This window comes from Pongo abelii, chromosome 8 (genome assembly GCF_028885655.2).
Source record: "Pongo abelii isolate AG06213 chromosome 8, NHGRI_mPonAbe1-v2.0_pri, whole genome shotgun sequence".
NCBI lineage: Eukaryota > Metazoa > Chordata > Mammalia > Primates > Hominidae > Pongo > Pongo abelii.
Window position 1 is genome coordinate 25,069,475 of NC_071993.2, and position 26,711 is coordinate 25,096,185.

Sequence of the window (26,711 nt, forward strand, 5' to 3'; positions counted from 1 at the left end):
ATCTTAATCCTCTGCCTCTCTTCCCTGAACTCCAGACTGGTATATCCAACTGCCTGCTTATCTTGGATGTTTAGGAGGAAAAATATTCCAAAACCATACCATTGGTTTTCTTTCCAAAGCTCCTCTTTTCACAATCTTCCCCATTTTAGTAAATGGCAACTCAGTTTATACTCTTGCTCAGGCCAGAAACCTTACAGCCATGTCAATGTCCACTAACGTAAAATTCATCAGCACGTATGGGTGATGGCTTTCTCTTTACCTATAAGATATATACAGAATCCAAATACTGCTCACCAGCTCCTCTGTGACCATCCAGGTTCCAGCTATCGTTATCTCTCACTGCAATTACGGCAATATCTTTTCAGCCATCTCCCTGCTCAACCTTTACCCCTTTCATTCTATTCTCAGCACCACACACAGACTTATTCTTTAAACTATAAGTCAGATCATGACATTCTGCTCAAAACCCAGTAAAATCTTCTTACTTACTCAGAGAAAAAGGCTAACTCCATACAATGGCCTGACAGAATCTACAAGATTTCACCTCTCATTATTTCTCCAAGTCACCTCTGACTAATTTCTTCTCACTCTTCTCTGGCCTCCTTTGCTTTTCTTCAAATGTGTCAAGCACATTGCCACCTAAGGGCCGTTGCATTTGCTGCTTCGTCTTCCTGGGACTGACTTCCCCTGTCTGTATGGGGAGCCTTTGTTTCTTTCAAGTCTCTGCTTCAATGGCGCTACTTACACCTTCTCTGACCACTCCCCACAACCCCTCCAGCCTACTCTGTCTCTTTTTCTCCATAGCATTTTCCACTTTTTGGTATATTTCTTGTTTTCTTGTTTTGTTTTATTTTCAATTTCCTGTCTGTTTTACCTGGAATGTAAACTGACATACGAGTGTAACTATTTGGCGAGTGAATGGGCTATGCAATTTAGGGCTTGTTGGAACCCTCAATAACATCATCTCTTTCCCGACAAGGCTATCTCTTCCACCTAAACTTTAGATTTTCCCTTACAGTCCAATTACCATATATGTGTATCTTCTCATTGCCCTGTATGTAGATCCTCAGCTCAATGGTGTACTCGAGGATCCAGGCTCTGTCCCTTTCCCCTTTGCCATCCTCAGTAATTAGCTGCATTCATATGCTTGTCTTTTCAATGACCCAAGGAGATTGCCATAGTTCCAGGAGTCACTTAAAGACAAAATAACATTTTGCTAAAGAGAGCAAGATTTCCTCCCATAATCTACTTTTCATCAGGGAAGTAAACCATTCCCTCTGGGAGGACTCTCAGTAGTCTTCCCTTTACTGTGTCAAATGCCCCATTTTTTAACTGCAAGGGAAGCTGGGAAAGCAAGCCGCTGGTGTGAGCAGCCTCTGCAATGGGATGCAGAAAGTGTGGTGGGGGTAGGGATGGTTGTTGGATAGAAAAAGCAAGTGTGTCTGTTGCAGTACATATATTTTTAACTTCCAAGAAATTTTTCTTCTCCCCTTATTTGTCTTCTCTTATTCTGTTACAGACTCTTGTTCTTACTTTAGAGATACCAAGATTTTATTCTGTCTCCATGGGAATGTTAAACATAATATTTTGATGTTTTCTTCTGTTCTCTGGTTTTGCTCTGTTTTCTTGGGGTTCCTTTTTTAGGGTTTGTTAGTTTTGTTTTGTTCTGTTTCATCTGGTGTTTCATGCTAGACACTGTGCTCCTTGCTTCTAAGTGAGACACCAAAAGAGGGGATGGGAAAGAGTTATGTGTCCATCAGGGGGCAGAGATTGATGCCAGATGTATTTACTAGTGGATTCCCATGAAGACAGATGTCCTTTTCAGTGGGGGAGTCCCAAATGCAATAGATGGAGGTATTTTCTTTACAACCATTCAGTTTCCTCAAAGAACATTCACTGTCAAACCTCAGTGTCTCATTGGTGGGGGCTACGAGTGGTCACATGCCTGGCTGCTAAGGAAGATAGCTGATGGTCTCAGAATCTCATATAAAAAGTTTAGCTGGATCTCCCCAGGCCCCTGTTTTACCTGGTGTTCGTGTATTTGGTACTTTTTTGGCTCATTTTTTTCTGAAAAATTAATCTTCAGTTTCCTGCAATAGTGGTAGAAGGGGATGAGGCTGGGTGGGAGGGGAGGAGAGCTGTCACCTGACTTCCAACAATGGAAGTGGGGTGGAGGACCAGGAAGTCCCAATGATCTTTACAATGACATCATCTCATTGCCTGCTGTCCCTGACATTGCTGGAGCGCTGAGTCTCTCAAGGCCTCATTTAACTGGGTTCTTCTTTGGTGTCATTCATTGCAGGTACTTGGGTCCAACTTATTTCCATGCCATTACATTCATGATCTCTGGACCTGCTGTCTTCTCTCTTGTCCAGTTTGTCATATGAGGTCACTTTTAACTATATCATATCATATCATATTATATATATCCATGTCATTTTAGTGGAGAATGCAAATCAAATATGTGTGGTTAATATCTTTTTTTTAATTTTTTTTTTATTTTAAGAAATGGGGTTTCACATTGTTGCCCAGGCTACAGTGCAGTAAGGATTATAGCTCACTGCAGTCTTGAACTCCTGGGCTCATGGGATCCTCCTGCCTCAGCCTCTCAAGGGCTGTGACTACAGATGCATACCACTATGCCTGGCTAATTTTTAGATTTTTGTAGAGACTGGGTCTCACTATGTTGCACAGGCTGGTCTTGAACTCCTGGGCTCAAGCAATCCTCCCCACTCAGCCTCCCAAAGCTCTAGGGTTACAGGTGTGAGCCACTATGCCTGGTCCAATCTGTCCTTTTTCAATAGACGTTCCAAGACATTAAAGATTATATAACTTCAAATCTGTCAGGGACCTTACACATCTTGAAATCCAACCTCATCATTTCACAAATGAACGAAGAAAAACCCATAAAAATGAGTTCCTTGCCAAAGTGAATGGTGGTAATGGGGCCCTCCTTCTGGGAAGCAGTGTGGAAAGACTGTGGCCTCCATGCTCTTGAATCAGCCTGTCTAGTTTTGCATCTTAGCCCCATTCTTGGCCAGCTCTATCTTAAACTGTCTGTGGATCACTTTCCTTACATGTAAAATGGGGATAATAAGTTACTTTACTTATCAGGTTGTGGTGGGCACTAATAAAATATTTATAAGGCACTTAAAATAGTACTTTCAATAGTAATCAATCAATATATTATTATTGGTTTAAGTAAATCAAATTCAACTTTTAAAAATCCTATACCTGGTACTATTAAACTAGAAAGATATCTTAGGATATATTAGAAATAAGTCTTTCTCTTAAAAATATACTATAAGGCTATAGTAACCAAAACAGCATGGTACAAGTACAAAAACAGACACATAGACCAATGGAACAGAATAGAGATTTCAGAAATGAGACCACACATCTACAACAATCTGATCTTTGACAAACCAGACAAAAACAAGCAATGGGGAAAGGACTCCCTGTTTAATAAATGGTGCTGGGAGAACTGGCTAGCCACGTGCAGAAAATTGAAACTGCACCCCTTCCTTATATCTTATACAAAAGTTAACTCCAGATGGATTAAAGACTTAAATGGAAAACCCAAAACTATAAAAACTCTAGGAGAAAATCTAGGCAATACCAGTCAGGACATAGGCATGGGCCAAGATTTCATGACAAAAACATCAAAAGCAATTGCAACAAAAGCACAAATTGACAAATGGGATCTAATTAAACTGAAGAGCTTCCACACAGCAAAAGAAACTATCGTCAGAGTGAACAGAAAACTTACAGATGGGAGAAAATTTTTGCAATCTATGCATCTGACAAAGAGCTAATATCCAGAATCTACAAGGGACTTAAACAAATTTACATTAAAAAAACCCCATTAAAAATGGGCAAAGGACATGAACAGACACTTCTCGAAAGAAGACATTTAAGTGGCCAACAAACATGAAAAAAAACTCAACATCATGAATCATTAGAGAAATGCAAATCAAGACCACAATGAGATACCATCTCACGCCAGTCAGAATGGTGATTATCAAAAAGTCAAGAAACAATAGATGCTGGTGAGGCTATGGAGAAATAGGAAAGCTTTTACCCTGTTGGTGGGAATGTAAATTAGTTCAACCATTATGGAAGACAGTATGGCAATCCCTCAGAGACTTAGAATCAGAAATACCATTTGACCCAGTAATCCCATTGCTGGGTATATACTCAAAGGAATATAATAAAACATTCTATTATAAAGATACATGCACACTTATGTTCATTGCAGCACTATTTACAATAGCAAAGACATAGAATCAACCCAAATGCCCATCAATGATAGACTGGATAAATAAAATGTCATATATATATATATATATATATATATATACCATGGAATACTATGCAGCCATCAAAACGAAGGAGATCATGTCCTTTGCAGGAACATAGGTGGAGCTTGAAGCCATTATAGTCAGCGAACTAATGCAGGAACAGAAAACCAAGCACCACATGTTCTCACTTACAAGTGGGAGCTGAACAATGAGAACACATGGACACAAGGAGGGGAACAACACACACTAGGGCCTGTAGGGGATGGAAGGTGCGGGGACAGCATCAGGATAAATAGCTAACACATGTGGGGCTTAATACCTAGGTGATGGGTTGATAGATGCAGCAAATCACCATGGCACGCATTTACCTATGTAACAAACCTGCACGTCCTGCACATGTATCCTGGAACTTAAAATTCAATTTTTTTTTCAAAAAAGGAAATAAGTCATTCTAGTAGATGTATTCTGCATAGAGTAGTCTAACAGTACTGCTGATGGAAAAATAACTATCCCTGAAAAAGTCTACAATAATCTATCCATCTGATATATGTTTAAATTTATCCATTAAAAGAAACAAACATGGAATTCCATAATGGTTTTCAAAATAAAATATTTCACTAATCTTCTAAAATTACTAACAATTCTGTTACAGGAGCACTACCTCAAAGCATCTAAAATGGTATTCTATTTTGCAGATCTAAATTGACCTACACTCTAAGTAAGTAGCTTTTGCTTTAAGTATAGGAATAAAACAAGAATATGTCACTTTCACAGTTAAGTATTTCCCTGCCTACAACACAGCGGTTACAAGTGATTAAAAAAAAAAAACAAAAAAAACAAAGGTGTCATTATCACTTCCTGAGTGATCAGGCTCAGATATCGATGGAGTAAGGGATGTGTTTAAAAATCATTTTTGTCCTAAGAAATTATCTTAATATGAAGATGAGGGAGAATATTACACATTTTCATTTCTTAGATCTCTTACACACAGGCCAATGTGAATTTCGGAAGTGCGAGTTGAGGCAGACTTCTGAGCCTGCCTTCTAGCTGTCTTTCCTAATTAGAGGAGGATCCACACCCCAAAACAACACACAGAGGTCTATAGGGCACCAAAGCCCATCCTGGTCCTTCAACAGGGACTCCTGAGAGCTGCAGAGAGGAAGGAGTCATTCCCGGCCTCGATGATCACATGCTCACCAACACTTCCCACTGCTGTATTAGATTAGCATTTTTAGCAAAAGTACTGCTGACTCATCACCAACTGCTGGCCTTTTCCTTTCCACTCCTGCCTAGTCATTCCTCTCTGTGGCGTGGGCTGCGGGGGCTCTTGACGTACTGTTGTGCCCTTTTCCTCACCAAGAGTCATCCTGTTTTTAATGACATTATTCTCCTATTCGTCAATGTCTGTTTGAGTTCATTTCTGTTCTCTAGGAAAAAAAAAAAAAAAAGCCAGGCAAATAAAATTTCAAAACTGTCCTCCTCCAAATGAATCCCAAATTAATAAGTAGAAAATAAAATAATTCTTGTCCTTGGAAGCTACAGATTGTAAGCATGTTGAATTACCTAAGTGGTTAACAATAATACCGTGTTTAATAATGGCAAACTCATGCAAGAAAGGAATATACACTATGGGTTAAAACGACAATAAAACCATTAAACTCAAACTTTATTATAGTACAATGAGCATCATAAACAATTGTCAAAGGCATTATTTTTCCATAAATATTTTCCCCAAACCATTTTATTATATATCCAACTGTGTTTCTTTTTCCCTCCAAATACAAATTATTTCCTGGTAACTTTCCTAGCCTTTAAAGTGCATGTGTTTTATAAAATACAAATGGAATGTGTAATTTCAAAAAGATTTTCATGGTCTTGATGCTAAATTTTACATTCTACATCAGTTACAAAATGTTGATAAAAATAACCTAACATAAAATAAGGATAATTATTAATATTTTGCTGCCTGCAATTATTTTCCTGCAGAAAATGAGAAATTATCTGGGCATAATTAATAAAATACATCATTAGATCCTTTTTGGAAAAGATCAGGTATATATGAGTTAAACTGATTAAAGCATTGATATGGTTTGGCTCTGTGTGCTTACCCAAATCTCACCTTGAATTGTAATAATCTCCATGTGTCATGGGAGGGACCCTGTGGGAAGTAATTGAATCACAGGGGTGGGGTTTTCCCATGCTGTTCTCATGATAGTGAATAAGTCTCATGAGATCTGATGGTTTTTATAAAGGAGAGTTCCCCTACACATGCCCTCTTGCCTGCTGCCATGTAAGACACGATTTTGCCCCTAATTTGCCTTCTGCCATGATTGTGAGGCCTCCCCAGCCATATGGAACTGTGAGTCTGTTAAACCTCTTTCCTGGGTCGCTTCCAAGATGGCTGAATAGGAACAGCTCCAGTCTGCAGCTCCCAGCATGATTGATGCAGAAGATGGGTGATTTCTGCATTTCCAACTGAGATACCTGGTTCATCTTATTGGGACTGGTTGGACAGTGGGTGCAGCCCATAGGGGGCAAGCCAAAGCGGGGTGGGGCATCGCCTCACCTGGAAGCACAAGGAGTTGGGGGATTTCCCTTTCCTAGCCAAGGGAAGCTATGACAGACTGTACCTGGAGGAACTGTACACTTCCGTCCAAATACTGCACTTTTCCCACAGTCTTAGCAACTGGCAGACAAAGAGATTCCCTCCTGTGCCTGGCTCAGCAGTCCCATGCCCATGGAGCCTTGCTCACTACTAGCACAGCAGTCTGAAATCAACCTGTGACACTGCAGCCGAGCAGTGGGATGGGCGTCCACCATTGCTGAGGCTTCAGTAGGTAAACAAAGTGGCTGGGAAGCTCAATCTGGGCGGATCCCACCGCAGCTCAGCAAGGCCTACTGCCTCTCTAGACTCCACCTCTGTGGACAGGTTATAGCTGAACAAAAGGCAGCAGACTTCTGCAGACTTAAACATGTTGAAGACTTCTGCAGATTTAAACATCCCCGTCTGACAGCTCTGAAGAGAGCAGTGGTTCTCCCAGCACAGCGTTCGAGCTCTGAGAATGGACAGACTGCCTCCTCAAGTGGGTCCCTGACCCCCATTTAGCCTGACTGGGAGACACTCCCAATAGGGGCCAACAGACACCTCATACAGGCAGGTGCCCTTCTGGAACGAAGCTTCCAGAGGAAGGATCAGGCAGCAATATTTGCTGTTCTGCAGCCTCCGCTGGTGATACCCAGGCAAACAGGGTCTGGAGTGGACCTCCAGCAAACTCCAACAGACCCGCAGCTGAGGGGCCTGTCAGAAGGAAAACTAACAAACAGAAAGGAATAGCAACAACATCAACAAAAAGGACATCCACACCAAAACCCCATCTGTAGGTCATCAACATCAAAGACCAAAGGTAGATAAAACCACAAAGATGGGGAGAAACCAGAGCAGAAAAGCTGAAAATTCCAAAAACCAGAGCGCTTCTTCTCCTCCAAACGATTGCAGCTCCTCACCAGCAATGGAACAAAACTGGACAGAGAATGAGTTTGAGGAGCTGACAGAAGTAGGCTTCAGAAAGTCGGTAATAACAAACTTCTCTGAGCTAAAGGAGCATGTTCTAAGTCATCGCAAGGAAGCTAAAAACCTTGAAAAAAGGTTAGATAAATGGCTAACTAGAATAAACAGTGTAGAGAAGAACTTAAATGACCTGATGGAGCTGAAAACCACAGCACAAGAACTTCGTGATGCATGCACAAGCTTCAATAGCTGATTCCATCAAGTAGAAGAAAGGATATCAGTGATTGAAGATCAAATTAACGAAATAAAGCGAGAAGACAAGATTAGAGAAAAGAGAGTGAAAAGAAACGAACACAGTCTCCAAGAAATATAGGACTATGTGAAAAGACCAAATCTACGTTTGGTTGGTGTACCTGAAAGTGATGGAGAGAATGAAAACAAGTTAGAAAACACTCTTCAGGGGGGAGGAGCCAAGATGGCCGAATAGGAACAGCTCCGGTCTACAGCTCCCAGCGCGAGCGACGCAGAAGACGGGTGATTTCGGCATTTCCATCTGAGGTACCGTGTTCATCTCACTAGGGAGTGCCAGACAGTGGGCGCAGGTCAGTGGGTGAGCGCACCGTGCGCCAGCCGAAGCAGGGGCGAGGCACTGCCTCACTCGGGAAGCGCAAGGGGTCAGGGAGTTCCCCTTCCAGAGGTGACAGACGGCACCTGGAAAATCGGGCCACTCCCACCCGAATACTGTGCTTTTCCGACGGGCTTAGGAAACGGTGCCCCAGGAGAGTATAGCCCGCACCTGGCTCAGAGGGTCCTACGCCCACGGAGTCTCGCTGATTGCTAGCACAGCAGTCTGAGATCAAGCAGCAAGTCGGCAGCGAGGCTGGGGGAGGGGCGCCCGCCATTGCCCAGGCTCGCTTAGGTAAACAAAGCAGCCTGGAAGCTTGAACTGGGTGGAGCCCACCACAGCTCAAGGAGGCCTGCCTGCCTGCCTCTGTAGGCTCCACCTCTGGGGGCAGGGCACAGACAAACAAAAAGACAGCAGTAACCTCTGCAGACTTAAATGTCCCTGTCTGACAGCTGTGAGGAGAGCAGTGGTTCTCCCAGCACGCAGCTGGAGATCTGAGAACGGGCTGACTGCCTCCTCAAGTGGGTCCCTGACCCCTGACCCCCGAGCAGCCTAACTGGGAGGCACCGCCCAGCAGGGGCAGACTGACACCTCACACGGCCGGCCAGGTACTCCAACAGACCTGCAGCTGAGGGTTCTGTCTGTTAGAAGGAAAACTAACAGAAAGGACATCCACACCAAAAACCCATCTGTACATCACCATCATCAAAGACCAAAAGTAGATAAAACCACAAAGATGGGGAAAAAACAGAGCAGAAAAACTGGAAACTCTAAAAACCAGAGTACCTCTCCTCCTCCAAAGGAACGCAGTTCCTCACCAGCAACGGAACAAAGCTGGACGGAGAATGACTTTGACGAGCTGAGAGAAGAAGGCTTCAGACGATCAAATTACTCCGAGCTACGGGAGGATATTCAATCCAAAGGCAAAGAAGTTGAAAACTTTGAAAAAAATTTAGAAGAATGTATAACTAGAATAACCAATACAGAGAAGTGCTTAAAGGAGCTGATGGAGCTGAAAACCAAGGCTCGAGAACTACGTGAAGAATGCAGAAGCCTCAGGAGCCGATGCGATCAAATGGAAGAAAGGGTATCAGCCCTGGAAGATGAAATGAATGAAATGAAGCGAGAAGGGAAGTTTAGAGAAAAAAGAATAAAAAGAAACGAGCAAAGCCTCCAAGAAATGTGGGACTATGTGAAAAGACCAAATCTACGTCTGATTGGTGTACCTGAAAGTGATGGGGAGAATGGAAACAAGTTGGAAAACACTCTGCAGGATATTATCCAGGAGAACTTCCCCAATCTAGCAAGGCAGGCCAACATTCAGATTCAGGAAATACAGAGAACGCCACAAAGATACTCTTCGAGAAGAGCAACTCCAAGACACATAATTGTCAGATTCACCAAAGTTGAAATGAAGGAAAAAATGTTAAGGGCAGCCAGAGAGAAAGGACGGGTTACCATCAAAGGGAAGCCCATCAGACTAACAGCGGATCTCTCGGCAGAAACCCTACAAGCCAGAAGAGAGTGGGGGCCAATATTCAACATTCTTAAAGAAAAGAATTTTCAACCTAGAATTTCATATCCTGCCAAACTAAGCTTCATAAGTGAAGGAGAAATAAAATACTTTACAGACAAGCAAATGCTGAGAGGTTTTGTCACCACCAGGCCTGCCCTAAAAGAGCTCTTGAAGGAAGCGCTAAACATGGAAAGGCACAACCGGTACCAGCCACTGCAAAATCATACCGAAATGTAAAGACCATTGAGACTAGGAAGAGACTGCATCAACTAACGAGCAAAACATCGAGCTAACATCATAATGACAGGATCAAATTCACACATAACAATATTAACTTTAAATGTAAATGGACTAAATGGTCCAATTAAAAGACACAGACTGGCAAATTGGATAAAGACTCAAGACCCATCAGTGTGCTGTATTCAGGAAACCCATCTCACGTGCAGAGACACACATAGGCTCAAAATAAAAGGATGGCGGAAGATCTACCAAGCAAATGGAAAACAAAAAAAGGCAGGGGTTGCAATCCTAGTCTCTGATAAAACAGACTTTAAACAAACAAAGATCAAAAGAGACAAAGAAGGCCATTACATAATGGTAAAGGGATTAATTCAACAAGAAGAGCTAACTATCCTAAATATATATGCACCCAATACAGGAGCACCCAGATTCATAAAGCAAGCCCTGAGTGACCTACAAAGAGACTTAGACTCCCACACATTAATAATGGGAGACTTTAACACCCCACTGTCAACATTAGACAGATCAACGAGACAGAAAGTCAACAAGGATACCCAGGAATTGAACTCAGCTCTGCACCAAGCAGACCTAATAGACATCTACAAAACTCTCCACCCCAAATCAACAGAATATACATTTTTTTCAGCACCACACCACACCTATTCCAAAATTGACCATATCCTTGGAAGTAAAGCTCTCCTCAATAAATGTAAAAGAACAGAAATTGTAACAAACTGTCTCTCAGATCACAGTGCAATCAAGCTAGAACTCAGGATTAAGAATCTCACTCAAAACCGCTCAACTACGTGGAAACTGAACAACCTGCTCCTGAATGACTACTGGGTACATAACGAAATGAAGGCAGAAATAAAGATGTTCTTTGAAACCAACGAGAACCAAGACACAACATACCAGAATCTCTGGGATGCATTCAAAGCAGTGTGTAGAGGGAAATTTATAGCACTAAATGCCCACAAGAGAAAGCAGGAAAGATCCAAAATTGACACCCTAACATCACAATTAAAAGAACTAGAAAAGCAAGAGCAAACACATTCAAAAGCTAGCAGAAGGCAAGAAATAACTAAAATCAGAGCAGAACTGAAGGAAATAGAGACACAAAAAACCCTTCAAAAAATAAATGAATCCAGGAGCTGGTTTTTTGAAAGGATCAACAAAATTGATAGACCGCTAGCAAGATTAATAAAGAAAAAAAGAGAGAAGAATCAAATAGATGCAATAAAAAATGATAAAGGGGATATCACCACCGATCCCACAGAAATACAAACTACCATCAGAGAATATTACAAACACCTCTATGCAAATAAACTAGAAAATCTAGAAGAAATGGATAAATTCCTCAACACATACACCCTCCCAAGACTAAACCAAGAAGAAGTTCAATCTCTGAATAGACCAATAACAGGAGCTGAAATTATGGCAATAATCAATAGCTTACCAACCAAAAAAAGTCCAGGACCAGATGGGTTCACAGCCGAATTCTACCAGAGGTACAAGGAGGAGCTGGTACCATTCCTTCTGAAACTATTCCAATCAATAGAAAAAGAGGGAATCCTCCCTAACTCATTTTATGAGGCCAGCATCATCCTGATACCAAAGCCTGGCAGAGACACAACAAAAAAAGAGAATTTTAGACCAATATCCTTGATGAACATTGATGCAAAAATCCTCAATAAAATACTGGCAAACAGAATCCAGCAGCACATCAAAAAGCTTGTCCACCATGATCAAGTGGGCTTCATCCCTGGGATGCAAGGCTGGTTCAATATACGCAAATCAATAAATGTAATCCAGCATATAAACAGAACCAAAGACAAAAACCACATGATTATCTCAATAGATGCAGAAAAGGCCTTTGACAAAATTCAACAACCCTTCATGCTAAAAACTCTCAATAAATTAGGAATTGATGGGACGTATCTCAAAATAATAAGAGCTATTTATGACAAACCCACAGCCAATATCATACTGAATGGGCAAAAACTGAAAGCATTCCCTTTGAAAACTGGCACAAGACAGGGATGCCCTCTCTCGCCACTTCTATTCAACATAGTGTTGGAAGTTCTGGCCAGGGCAATTAGGCAGGAGAAGGAAATCAAGGGTATTCAATTAGGAAAAGAGGAAGTCAAATTGTCCCTGTTTGCAGATGACATGATAGTATATCTAGAAAACCCCATTGTCTCAGCCCAAAATCTCCTTAAGCTGATAAGCAACTTCAGCAAAGTCTCAGGATACAAAATCAATGTGCAAAAATCACAAGCATTCTTATACATCAATAACAGACAAACAGAGAGCCAAATCATGAGTGAACTCCCATTCACAATTGCTTCAAAGAGAATAAAATACCTAGGAATCCAACTTACAAGGGATGTGAAAGACCTCTTCAAGGAGAACTACAAACCACTGCTCAAGGAAATAAAAGAGGATACAAACAAATGGAAGAACATTCCATGCTCATGGGTAGGAAGAATCAATACCATGAAAATGGCCATCCTTCCCAAGGTAATTTACAGATTCAATGCCATCCCCATCAAGCTACCAATGACTTTCTTCACAGAATTGGAAAAAACTACTTTAAAGTTCATATGGAACCAAAAAAGAGCCCGCATCGCCAAGTCAATCCTAAGCCAAAAGAACAAAGCTGGAGGCATCACGCTACCTGACTTCAAACTATACTACAAGGCTACAGTAACCAAAACAGCATGGTACTGGTACCAAAACAGAGATATAGATCAATGGAACAGAACAGAGCCGTCAGAAATAATGCCACATATCTACAACCATCTGATCTTTGACAAACCTGAGAAAAACAAGAAATGGGGAAAGGATTCCCTATTTAATAAATGGTGCTGGGAAAACTGGCTAGCCATATGTAGAAAGCTGAAACTGGATCCCTTCCTTACACCTTATACAAAAATCAATTCAAGATGGATTAAAGACTTAAATGTTAGATCTAAAACCATAAAAACCCTAGAAGAAAACCTAGGCAATACCATTCAGGACATAGGCATGGGCAAGGACTTCATGTCTAAAACACCAAAAGCAATGGCAACAAAAGCCAAAATTGACAAATGGGATCTAATTAAACTAAAGAGCTTCTGCACAGCAAAGGAAACTACCATCAGAGTGAACAGGCAACCTACAAAATGGGAGAAAATTTTCGCAACCTACTCATCTGACAAAGGGCTAATATCCAGAATCTACAATGAACTCCAACAAATTTACAAGAAAAAAACAAACAACCCCATCAAAAAGTGGGCGAAGGACATGAACAGACACTTCTCAAAAGAAGACATTTATGCAGCCAAAAGACACATGAAAAAATGCTCACCATCACTGGCCATCAGAGAAATGCAAATCAAAACCACAATGAGATACCATCTCACACCAGTTAGAATGGCGATCATTAAAAAGTCAGGAAACAACAGGTGCTGGAGAGGATGTGGAGAAATAGGAACACTTTTACACTGTTGGTGGGACTGTAAACTAGTTCAACCCTTGTGGAAGTCAGTGTGGCGATTCCTCAGGGATCTAGAACTAGAAATTCCATTTGACCCAGCCATCCCATTACTGGGTATATATCCAAAGGACTATAAATCATGCTGCTATAAAGACACATGCACACGTATGTTTATTGCGGCATTATTCACAATAGCAAAGACTTGGAACCAACCCAAATGTCCAACAATGATAGACTGGATTAAGAAAATGTGGCACATCTACACCATGGAATACTATGCAGCCATAAGAAATGATGAGTTCATGTCCTTTGTAGGGACATGGATGAAATTGGAAATCATCATTCTCAGTAAACTATCGCAAGAACAAAAAACCAAACACCGCATATTCTCACTCATAGGTGGGAATTGAACAATGAGAACACATGGACACAGGAAGGGGAACATCACACTTCAGGGACTGTTGTGGGTTGGGGGGAGGGGGGAGGGATAACATTGGGAGATATACCTAATGCTAGATGACGAGTTGGTGGGTGCAGTGCACCAGCATGGCACATGTATACATATGTAACTTACTGCACATTGGGCACATGTACCATAAAACCTAAAGTATAATAATAATAATAATAATAATAATTACAATAAAAGAAAAAAAAAAAAAGAAAACACTCTTCAGGATATTACCCAGGAGAACTTCCCCAACCTAGCAAGGCAGGCCAACATTCAAATTCAGGAAATACAGAGAACACCACAAATATACTCCTCGAGAAGAGCAACCCCAAGACACATAACTGTCAGATTCATCAAAGTTGAAATGAAGGAAAAAATGTTAAGGGCAGCCAGAGAGAAAGGTTGGCTTACCCACAAAGGGAAGCCCATCAGACTAACAGCAACAAAAGCCAAAATAGACAAATGGGATCTAATTAAACTAAAGAGCTTCTGCACAGCAAAAGAAACTATCATCAGAGTGAACAGGCAACTTACAGAATGGGAGAAAATTTTTGCAATCTACCCATCTGACAAAGGGCTAATATCCAGAATCTACAAAGAACTTAAACAAATTTACAAGAAAAAACAACCCCATCAAAAAGTGGGCAAAAGACATGAACAGACACTTCTCAAAAGAAGACATTTATGCAGCCAACAGACACATGAAAAAAAATGCTCATCGTCACTGGTCATCAGAGAAATGCAAATCAAAACCACAATGAGATACCATCTCACGCCAGTTAGAATGGCTATCATTAAAAAGTCAGGAAACAACAGATGCTAGAGAGGATATGGAGAAATAGGAAAACTTTTACATTGTTGGTGGGAGGGTAAACTAGTTCAACTATTGTGGAAGACAGTGTGGTGATTCCCCAAGGATCTAGAACTAGAAATACCATTTGACCCATGGATCCCATTACTGGGTATATACTCAAAGGATTATAATTCATGCTACTATAAAGACACATGCACACATATGTTTATTGTGGCACTATTCACAATAGCAAAGACTTGGAACCAACCCAAATGTCCATCAATGATAGACTAGATTAAGAAAATGTGGCACATATACACTATGGAATACCATGCAGCCATAAAAAAGGATGAGTTCATGTCCTTTGCAGGGACATGGATGAGGCTGGAAACCATCATTTTCAGCAAACTATCGCAAGGACAGAAAACCAAACACTGCATGTTCTCACTCATAGGAGGGAGTTGAACAATGAGAACACATGGACACAGGGCGGGGAACATCACACATCAGGGCCTGTGGAGGGGGGTGTTGGGGGCTGGGGGAGGGATAGCATTAGGAGAAATAACTAATGTAAATGTCGAGTCGATGGGTGCAGCAAACCAACATGGCACATGTATACCTATGTAACAAACCTGCACGTCGTGCATATGTACCCTAGAACTTAAAATATAATTAAAAAATAAATAAATAAGCCTCTTTCCTTTATAAATTACCCAGTTTCAGTTATGTATTTATTAGCAGCATGAGAACAGATTAATACAAGCATATTTTTTGTATATACACATAGCATGCTTAAGTTTCATGGGACCCGCGAGCTTTCAAATGATAAACGGAGGAAATGCAGAGAACATGAAATACAACTGATATCTTCAGGCATCTGTTGTGATTAATACTAATAACACATACACTTTCTTGTGGGTCTGACCCTTCCTAGTTTCCAGCTTCCTCCCTCCTAACTGTTAAGTCACTTGCTCCCTATCCTATCCCCACCTCATCTACTGGCTCGTCCTCATCAAATCGCTAGGAAGAAATCCGACCTTAGGTGGGGTTGGAACTCTGTGGAACTCCTAGGCAGCCAGCTGGACGTCTGATGCCCAGCAACTGAATGTTATGTCTCTCACAATGGTTTTGGTCTTTCTGCTCTGTTTCCAAGTTCCAGTATCCACTGTGTGCTCTGGATTTGTCCCTTGTCCCGTGCCCACGTCCCTTCCTGGGAGCTTGCCCAGTACTGCTGCAGAACTAGAGGGCTTTTTTCTCCTGCCAGTCCACCTCCTAGGGACTGGAGTCCTTTTCCTCTTCCACAGATCCAGGAGACAGACGTGGTGTTAAAGGACCTAGTTTGGACGTCACTTCCTAGCTGTGTGTCCTTGGGAACCCAGCTAACCCCTCTGGCCTCCATGCTCTTACCTGTGAAACTTTATAAGGATCTTGCAAGGGCTTAATAAGCTAATAGATATAAAGCACTTAGAACAATAGTTGGCCCTAAGTACTCAGTGAATATTATGTTTTATTAGCAGTGGTACCAACATACACAAGTGGGCTGATACTGGCTACCTAATACTTGGCGTTCTGAAGGCTGTGATCTTTCATCCATCTTTTTTTGAGATGGAGTCTCATTCTGTTAACCTGGTTGGAGTGCAGTGGCACAATCTCAGCTCACAGCAAACTTCCCAGCCTCCTGAGTAGCTGGGAGTACAGGCGCCCGCCACCATACCTGGCTAATTCTTGTATTTTCAGTAGAGCTGGCATTTCACCATGTTGCCCAGGCTGGTCTCAAACTTTGCAGCTGAAGTGATCTGCCTGTCTCGGCCTCCCAAAGTGCTGGGATTACAGGCGTGAGCCACTGTGTCCGGCCATTTCATCCATCTTTCAACTACTTATGACCCCTGCTGCACTGGACTTCAACTCGCATCTGTAGCAGAGTGAGTCCATTCCCCGAGATGTCCGCTCCAGGGCCGGGTCCTGTTCCTGGTCCTGGATTCAACCCCAGCCTGTTGTTGTCAGCTGAGTTAAGCACAGCTCTGTCCCCAGAGTGATCTCTCAACACTGGATTGATACTATAATTTAATAATTACTTCTGCATCATTCTCTTATTTTCCCTCTCAGTGTTTGCTTTTCACAGGGAAAAATAAACTCTAATGAGAATCTCTCTAGAGGAATAAATTTGAATATAAAGAATGTATATTAAGAAAATGCATGGATATTTATAAAATTAAAAGGCTGTAAGGAGTGGTAACAAAAAATACTGAGATTAACCTTATTACATAAATGGGCTTTGGTTTCACTTTAAAAAAAAATTTCACTTCATAGAATTAACTATCTCAGAGTAAACTTGCCTAGAGCAATGCTAGATGATCTCTTTTTAGGCCAAACTAGATATTTGTTTCATGCCATGTTTCTTCATCCATGCCCTGCTGAAAGCCCATAGTAAATACGTCTTAAAAACCAAAAGTCAAAGAGAAAACAGGACCGTCAATACTCTTTGTTTCAGTACACATAGGAACAAGACAGATGTTTCAGCGTTTCTATCCAGAGGTCACAGAGAAATTATGTTCTGGTTTTCATAAATACTTCTGATTAATATTTAATGATTTATGTGAACTGATTCAAACCACCCAGGCCTATTCCTGATGTACTCTTTAGTTAATAACTGTTTGAAGTCTGCAAAAATGTTTTGAGGATGTTAAAAAATATTTTAGACACTAACATGGAAAAAATCTGTAGCTTCAAAGGAAATACCCAACTGTTTGCAAAAGAGTATTGAAGTGATATTGCAGGACCCAATTTTTGTTTGTTTGTTTTGTTTTGTTTTGAGACAGAGTCTTGCCCTGTCGCCAGGCTGGAGTGCAGTGGCGCAGTCTCGGCTCACTGCAACCTCCACCTCCCGGGTTCAAGAGATTCTCCTGCCTCAGCCTCCCAAGTAGCTGGGACTACAGGCGTGCACCACCATGCCCAGCTAATTTTTGTGCTATTAGTAGAGGTGAGGTTTCACCATGTTGGCCAGGATGGTCTCTATCTCTTGACCCTGTGATCTGCCTGCCTCAGCCTCCCAAAGTGCTGGGATTACAGGCGTGAGCTACCGCGCCCGGCACAGGACCCAAGATTTTTAAATGACCAAAGAGTAAAGACAATGTTTTCTGTTATATTTCAGCTATTCGAACACTTGCAAATAAAATTGCTGAAAAAGATGAGGAGCTACCAATTTTCACTAACTCCAAGTTACACATTTTTTGTTATATTATAATATCTCCCAAATCAAGATGCATCTTACATACAATCCATGTCAAATCATGGCTTAATTTAGAGCATTTTTTTCTTTCATAGTGGTACATAAAGTAACAATCTGTGATGTCTTCAGATTTAACGAAATATGGTAAGTCTTAGAATTTTTTTGGTCTCTCATCTTCCCTCTTCTAGTCCTTTATTTTCTTCTACTTTCGTATTTCTTTATTTTTCCTCTCCATTTTTACTTAAAAATATATATGTGTGTGTGCATGTGCTTACCTATAAACCTACTTTGGACCCATCCGGCACCCCCGAAAACTGAGGAACTCTTCTACTATCTTCAAAGAATTGGAGTCTTTTTTCCTCACCCAAAGCCCAAGGTGAGACTCTGCTAAACACAGATTTCCTATCTCAAAAAGAAAAGGAGGCTTTCTTTTTCTTTTTTTCTCTTAAGACAGAGTCTCGCTCTGTTGCCCAGGCTGGAGTGCAGTGGCACGATTCAACTCACTGCAACCTCCACCTCCCGGGTTCAAGTGATTCTATTGCCTCAGCCTCCCGAGTAACTGGGATTACACGTGTCCGCCACCACGCCCAGCTAATTTTTGTATTTTTAGTAGAGATAGGGTTTCACCATGTTGGCCAGGCTGGCCTGGAACTCCTGACCTCAGGTAATTGGCCCATCTCGGCCTCCCAAAGTGCTGGGATTGATTACAGGTGTGAGCCACCGTGCCCAGCAAAGAAAAAGAAGCTTTCGGCTGAGCGCGGGGGCTCACGCCTGTAATCTCAGAACTTTGGGAAGCCGAGACAGGCAGATCACGAGGTCAGGAGATTGAGACCATCCTGGCCAACACAGTGAAACCCTGTCTCTACTAAAAAACTACAAAAAAATTAGCCGGGCGTGGTGGCGGGCGCCTGTAGTCCCAGCTATTCGGGAGGCTGAGGCAGGAGAATGGCGTGAGCCCAGAGGCGGAGCTTGCAGTGAGTCGAGATCGCGCCACTGCACTCCAGCCTGGGCTACAGAGGCAGACTCCGTCTCAAAAAAAAAAAAAGAAAGAAAGAAAGAAAGAAAAGGAGGCTTTCAATTCCAGGCACCCTTGCTACTTGGAAACAGTTCAGCAAAAGTTCACCTTGGTGTAGGGTGAAGACTACTCACTAAAACTAAAGACACTGGACCTGGCTTATCCATTCTGTTCCCATTCCTCACTAGCACAGATAACAAGAGCTGACTGATTTAAACCCTTTGTTCTGAACTGTGGGAATGAGAGAGAAAAAATGTATTTAGCGTTTCTCTTCCCTCAAGGGAGCAGGTTTGTGGCTAACCCTTAGCTCTAATGAGCTTCTTTAATACCGACGCCAGCTTCCCCAGGGGCCCACATCCCCTGTGTGGCAAATCTCTCGGCCCTACTGTGGTTACGCTGCGAGTTGTATTTTAGCTCCAAAAAATCTCTTGGTGTTGCCAACATGCAGGAATTATTCATACAAAGCAGGGCACATTCAAACAACATGGGGTGGGATCTAGGGCAACTGTGGCTTGCCTAAAATAACATTCATCCTCAATTTTTAAAGCCTTGAAGTTGTAGTTTGAAGATTGTACTTTGTACAGAGGTTAGCCAACCAAATTGGTGGAAAACAATGAGATCAGAATGTTGCACCTCTGAATTACACTTTATCCTCACATTGGATTGCATATAAATTAATGAGCTTTTAAACCAGGGCAACATTTGAGAGGGAATAAAGGGAAAAACTTGGCAAATAATGCATCCACATACAAAAAAGCTGTCTGAAAAGTCACTTGCTGGCACCTAACAATACTTGCCTCAAATCCTCCTGTTTTTCCACTCAAAGTCCCTTAGAATAGATATCCCAAAAGGCCTCCCACTTCTACCCTGATAGAGCTTTCTCAAAACACACTAAATCTGATTGCAGTCCTAGCTATTTGGAAAGTTGAGGCAGGAGGATCATTTGATCCCAGGGAGGTTGAAGTTGCAGTGAGCTATGATCACACAACTGTACTGCAGCCTGGGTGATGGAGCGAGACCCTGCCTCTAAACACATGTACACATACACACACACACACACACACACACACACACAATCGGGTAGCTCAAGGGGCTGCTGAATTATGCCTGTTTCTTTTTGATTCGAGTCTCTATATGCTCAGGAGTTAGTATGAAGCCTGAAGCTCAAGGTTCTTTCCGAATTTTTCTGGATTTGGCCTCCTAAAAGCAGCAAGCAAGCTTTAAGTGAATCCAGAGAACAAGCAGGTAGAGTGAAAGTTCATGTCTTGTGGAGTATCTCCATGGTGCAGGGCAGAAAGAGGAAAAGAAAAGCATAGTTTTCCATAATTTACAGAAAAACCCAGTGTTAATATTAATACTCATTTTCTTAGAAGGTACTACTTGATAGCTTATTAATTCAACATATAAAACATTTCAGAAAGAAAAGCAGGTAATTGTCTATTTATGGATATTGTCATTCTTCCAGCAATTATAAAAGCTGGCTTAGCCGGGTTAGGTAAACGTCAAAATAAAGCTCAAGAAAAAATAATGCTGATTCATTTGGTCAAATGTTCTTCCTTTTAGCCTAATTTATCTCAACACATCTCTAAGGAGACTGTACGCTCCAGTGGTCACAATCTTGGGCTCTGGCGTCGAACTTTGATTTAAATACTAGATCCACCACTTACATGCTGCTTGACCTTGGGCATGTTACTGAACATCTCAGGTCTCCGTTTCATTATCTGTAATACAAATATAATAAGGCTACCTGTTTCTTATTTTGTGTCTACTATTGAATTAATCAAGTTTGGAGTTTCCTTTATTCCTTTTCATCCTCTTTACTGGCTGAAAAGTTATAAATAACATTCCTATTTTTTCAGTGGTCACCCTTAAGAGGTACTGTTTAGAGAAATACACAAGGAAAAGGTATGAGAAATTAGAAAGAAATAGTAGTATTTAATTTGACATGGATTACAATGGTGATAGTTTCCGCAATATAAAATATATCCTGGGCCATAGAACAAGCCTCAAAAAATTTAAAAGAATTGGAATCATACAAAATACAGTTTCTGCAACAGAATTCAACTAGAAACAATACAGGAATTATGTATGGAAAATCCCCCAAATACTTGAAAATTAAACATGAGACAACCAGTGAGTGAAAGAGGAAATTAGAAAATAGTTTGAATTGAATGAAAATGAACACAATATATCAAAATGTATAGAGGCAGCTAAAGAAGTACTTAAAGGAAAACTTATAGCATTATATGTTTGTATTAGAAAATAAGAAAATCTCAAATCTATGAACTCAACTTTCATTTTATGAAACTAGGAAAATAAAATTAACCCCAAAACAAACAGAAGGAAGGAAATAACATAAAAGCATAAATCAATGAAACTGAAAACATAAACACAAAAGAGAAAATCAAGAAAGCAACAAATTGGTTCTTTGAAAGAATAAAAAAATTGAAAAACCTTTAGGCATACTGGTGAAGAAAAGGAAAGAGACAGAATATATAACTTAATAATATCAGGAATAAAGGAGAGACTATCACTACAGAGATTAAAGATAATAAGGGAATATTATAAACAACTTTATGTCCAGAAATGTGAAAACTAGATAAAATGGACAAATGCCTTGAAAGACACAAACTATTAAAGTTCACTCAAGAAAACTATTAGCCTGAATACTCCCATATCTATTAAATAAACTTAATTCCAATTAAAAAAATCTCCTAACAAAGAAAGCTCCATGTCAAGATGATTTTACTGGTGAATTCTACCAAATACCAAAGACAAATTAGTACTAATTCTACACAAACTCTTTTGAAAAAAAGATGAGGAGAAAATACTTCCCAATATATTTTAAAAGACCAATATAAGCCTGATACCAGAATCAGAAAAAGGCACCACAAGAAAAAAAACAAACAAAAACAAAAAACTATGGTTTAATATCCTCCAAGCACTTAAATGCAAAATTCCTCAAAAAATTAGCAAGTTGAATCCAGCAATATATGAAAAGGATAATATGTCATTATATTATATTAATGGAAAGATAGTCCAACATTAGAAAACCAATCAATGTATTTTACCATATCAACTTATCTAGAAAAAGCACTGATGATATTCACTCATAATTTTTTAAGAAAATACCAAAAAACCTCTTGGAAAACTAAGAATAGAAGGAGCTTCCTTAACCTGATAAAGAACATCTTCAAAAAACCAACAGTCAGTATTATACTGACTGAAAACAAGGCAAGGATGTTTTCTCCCACCATTCATATTCAGGAGCGCATAGGAGGTCCTAAGTGGCATGATCATGCAATAAAAAAAAATAAAAGGTCTGTAAGTATAAAGGAAGAAGCAAAATCATCTCTATTTAAAGAAGAAATTATTATCTTCATAGAAAACCCAAAAGAATCTGTGAAAAAGCTATTAGAACTCATAAGTGAGTTTCATAAGTCATAGGATTCAATATACAAAATTAATAGTATTTCTAAATACTACCCATAAATAATTGGAACTTGAAATTCAAATAAAAACTTACTGAATATAATAGGATCAAAATCATTAAATATTTAAGTATATATCTAAACAAATATGCCTAAGATCTGACACTCGAAAACCAGAAAACACTGAAATAAGATCTAAATAAATTAGGAGATATACCGTGTTCATGGAATGGAAGACTAAATAGTGTTACAATGTCAGTTCCACCCAAATTGATCTATAGATTCAAAACAATCTTGATAAAATTCTAATGTGTTATTTTGTAGAAATCAGCTACATGATATTAAAATCTATATGGAAAGACAAAGAACAAGAATAGCCAAGGCAGTGTGAAAAAGAACAAAGTTGGAGGACACATACTACTTAATTTACAGAGTTATTATAAAGTTACAGTAATCAAAGCAGTGACAGTGTAGATGAACAGACCTGATAGTGTCCAGAAATAGACCCACATACACATATAAAGTAAGCTGATTTTCAGTGAAAGATCAAAAGCAATTCCATGGAAAAGGATCGTCTTTTTGGCAAATAATCCTAGAATAATCAAACACTTCATGCAAAAGTGAAAAGAAAAGGAATCGCAATCCATACTTTATATCGTAGTAAAAAATTAACATGACATGTCTCATAGACCTAAATTTAAATCTAAAACTATGAAACTTCTTTTTTTAAAAAAAGGAGAAAATCTTTGTGATCTAGAGTTAGGCAGATTTCTTAGGTACACCAAAAGTATGATCCACAAAAGGTAACACTAGATTAACTGGACTTAAAAAAATTTTTAATAATGCTCTTTGAAAAACAAAATGAAAAAACCTCACTGACTGGAAAATATATCAAAACATATATCTAATAAAAAATTCACGGACAATATATTTTTTAAAACTCTCAAATACAGTAATAAGAAAACAACCCAATTTTTTAAATGGGTAAGATAGTTGAACAAACACTTCATCAAAAAAGCTATATGAATAGCAAACCAGCAAATGTAACTATGTTCAAATCATTATTTATTAGGGAAATGCAAATTAAAACCATAATGTGATATCATCACCTATTAGAACAGGTAAAATCAAGAAAAAAATAAGGAAAAACTGATAATACTAAGTGTTATTGAAAATATGGAGTAACAGGAACTGTCACATATGCTGGTGGGAATTCAAAATGATTCAATCCTTTGGGAAAAGAGTTTGGCAATTTTTTTTTTTTTTTTTGAGATGGAGTCTCATTCTGTTGCCCAGGCTGGAGTGCAGTGGCACGATCTCGACTCACTGCAACCTCTGCCTCCCAGGTTCAAGTGATTCTCCTGTCTCAGCCTCTCGAGTAGCTGGGATTACAGGTATGTGCCACCATGCTTGGCTAATTTTTCTATTTTAGTAGAGATGGGGTTTCACCATGTTGACCAAGCTGGTCTTGAGCTCCTGACCTCAGGTGATCTGCCCGACTCGGCCTGCCAAAGTGCTAGGATTACAGGCATGAGCCACCGCACCTGGCCAGGCAATTTATTATATACACTCATCATATGACCTCCCATCTTGCCCCTAAATATTTACTCAAGGGAAGTGAAGTCATAAGTACACACAAATACCTGCATGTGAATATTTATAGCAGCTTTACTTCTAATTGCTTCAAAATAGAAACAACCCAAATATCCTTCAGCTGATGAATGGAGTAACAAACTGCACTCTATCTATATAATCAAATTCTACTGGATACTAAAGAAGAAGAAGAACTACTGATACCGTAAACCAAAAATAAAATTCTAAGCCCCCCAACTGTGGGGAATGAACCCCTCCTCTCAGCCAAGGGCATTCCAAAGTTAACCTGAAAAACTCGTTCAGGCCATGATGGGAAGAAGAAGCCAGACATGCCTCATGATGCCCTCCTCCCTTTAGGAATTGCTGATAGAATAGACCCCTTAGGTCTGATAAGAAACATTTACAATCTATTCTCTCTGAAGCCTGCTACCTGAAGGCTTCATCTGCATGATTAAACCTTGGCCTCCTCCACAACCCCTTATCATAACCCAGACATTCCTTTCTATTGATGATAACCCTTGCAACCAATTGCCAGTCAGAAAATCTTTTAATCTACCCATGATCTGGAAGCTGCCACTTCCAGGTGTCCCACATTTCCAGACCGAACCAACGTACACTGTACATGTATTCATTGATGACTTCTGTCTCCCTAAAATGTATAAAACCAAGTTGTGCCCTGATCACCTTGGACACATGTTCTCAGGATCTCCTGAGGGCTGTGTCACAGGTTACTTGTCACTCATATTTGGCTCAGAATAAATCCATTGAAATATTTTACAGAGTTTGACTCTTTTCATCGACAATACACACAATATGGATGAATGCATTATATTTTGATTTATGGATTTACTAAAGCTACATGCTATGATTATATCTGTAAGACATTCTGGAAAGGGCAAAACTTTAGGAAAAGAAAACGTATCTGTGGTTTCCAGGGCTTGGGGGTTCAGGAGGTTGACTATGAAGGACACAAGGACATTCTTTGCGTTGTTAAGGAAATTGATCTATATCTTGACTGTGGTGATTTACATGATTGTATGCATTTGTTGAAATTCACTGAACTCTAAAAAGGATGGATGTTACTGCATGTAAACGGTGGCTCAATAAACCTGACTTTAATTAAAAAAAAAGTTACAGGTTTTTAAAATGCTGTTAACCAGAGACAAATATAATAAGGGTCAGGGCCAAGTGAATGAGAGAAATCTGGTATGAAGGAAGCACAGGGATTTAACCCAGAATGAAGATAATCTAAAGACAGAAAAAATTCTCAGGAAAAGATAAAACCAAGAAATCAGAGCTAAGATGTCTTCAAAAACCAGCTTCACTCTGGCCTGAGAGGTCATCAGGAAAACACAGAGGATCTTAAGAAATCAGAACTAATTTCCAGCTGCTCTAGAACTGAGGCAACTGAGAGTCATATGAGGAATGTGGAAGACAGATGGGTGGCCCTGAAGACCGCTGTCCCCTGGTGAACACACCCTGCATAATCTTCTCCACTTGAGTGTGGGTAAGACTTGTAAACGTGGTGGGAATTCGCACCAAAGATTAGGTGACTAGTCAGGTGACTTTGAGTTCATCAAAAGGCAGGTTACCTGGGTAAACATGATCTAATCAGGTGAGCTATAAAAGAAGGGCTAAGATTATTCCATCAGACTTGAAGAAGCAAACAGCTAATGGTGTTGTGAACGACCTGTGGGGTAATTGAAGCAAACACTTGGGGACAACCCCTAGGAGTGGAGAGTCTACCAACTCCAGCCTACAGTCAACAAGGAAATGGGAACTGAGCTTGCCAACAGTCAGTGATCTTGAAAACCTCAGATGATATCAAAATCCCAACTAACACATTGATTTCGTCCCTGTAAGGTTCTGAGCTGAAAACCCAGCTACACCATGCTCAGATTTCTGACCTACAGAAACTTTAAGATAATACACGTGTATGTTGGTTTAAGCCACTACGTTTGTGGTGAGTTTGCCACACAGCAATAGAAGGCCAATTCAAAGAGTGATTCATGAATTAAAATGTGTCAAGTTAGTTTAGTCAATGAGAATATTTCATGGTTTGACTCCAAGAGCTCCTCACCCAATAGTAAGTTATTTTTAAAGTTTTACTATGCATGAAATCAAAAAGCATCAAAGAAGTTAACATCATAGAGGGAGGAGGAGGGAGACTAAGGAAGCAACAGCTTTTTTTTTTTTTTTTTTGGCAAAGGTTTCATTGTCATCCAGGCTGGAGTGCAGTGGTGCCATCATAGCTCACTGCAGCCTCCGTCTCCTGGGCTCAAACGATCCTCCCGCTTCAGCCTCTTGAGTACCTGGGACCATAGGCACATGCCACCACACTCAGCTAATTTTAAAAATTTTCTTTTTGTATATAGACACGGTCTCACTATGTTGCCCAGGCTGGTCTCGAACTCCTGGCCTCAGGGGATCCTTCTGCCTTGGCCTCCCAGAGTGTTAGGATTATAAGCATGAGCCACTGCATCTGGTTAGGAAACATCTTTGGAGAGTAACTCCATTAATTCTGCCCAGTGATG

At 40.3% G+C, this 26,711-nt stretch overlaps 1 protein-coding gene across 6 annotated transcripts in view; it reads right to left on the reverse strand.

The window, feature by feature from the left end:
• Window positions 1-26,711, reverse strand: part of PRTFDC1 (phosphoribosyl transferase domain containing 1) — a 111,028-nt gene that overhangs the window by 67,322 nt on the left and 16,995 nt on the right. The gene's annotated exons all lie outside the window — the stretch shown is intronic.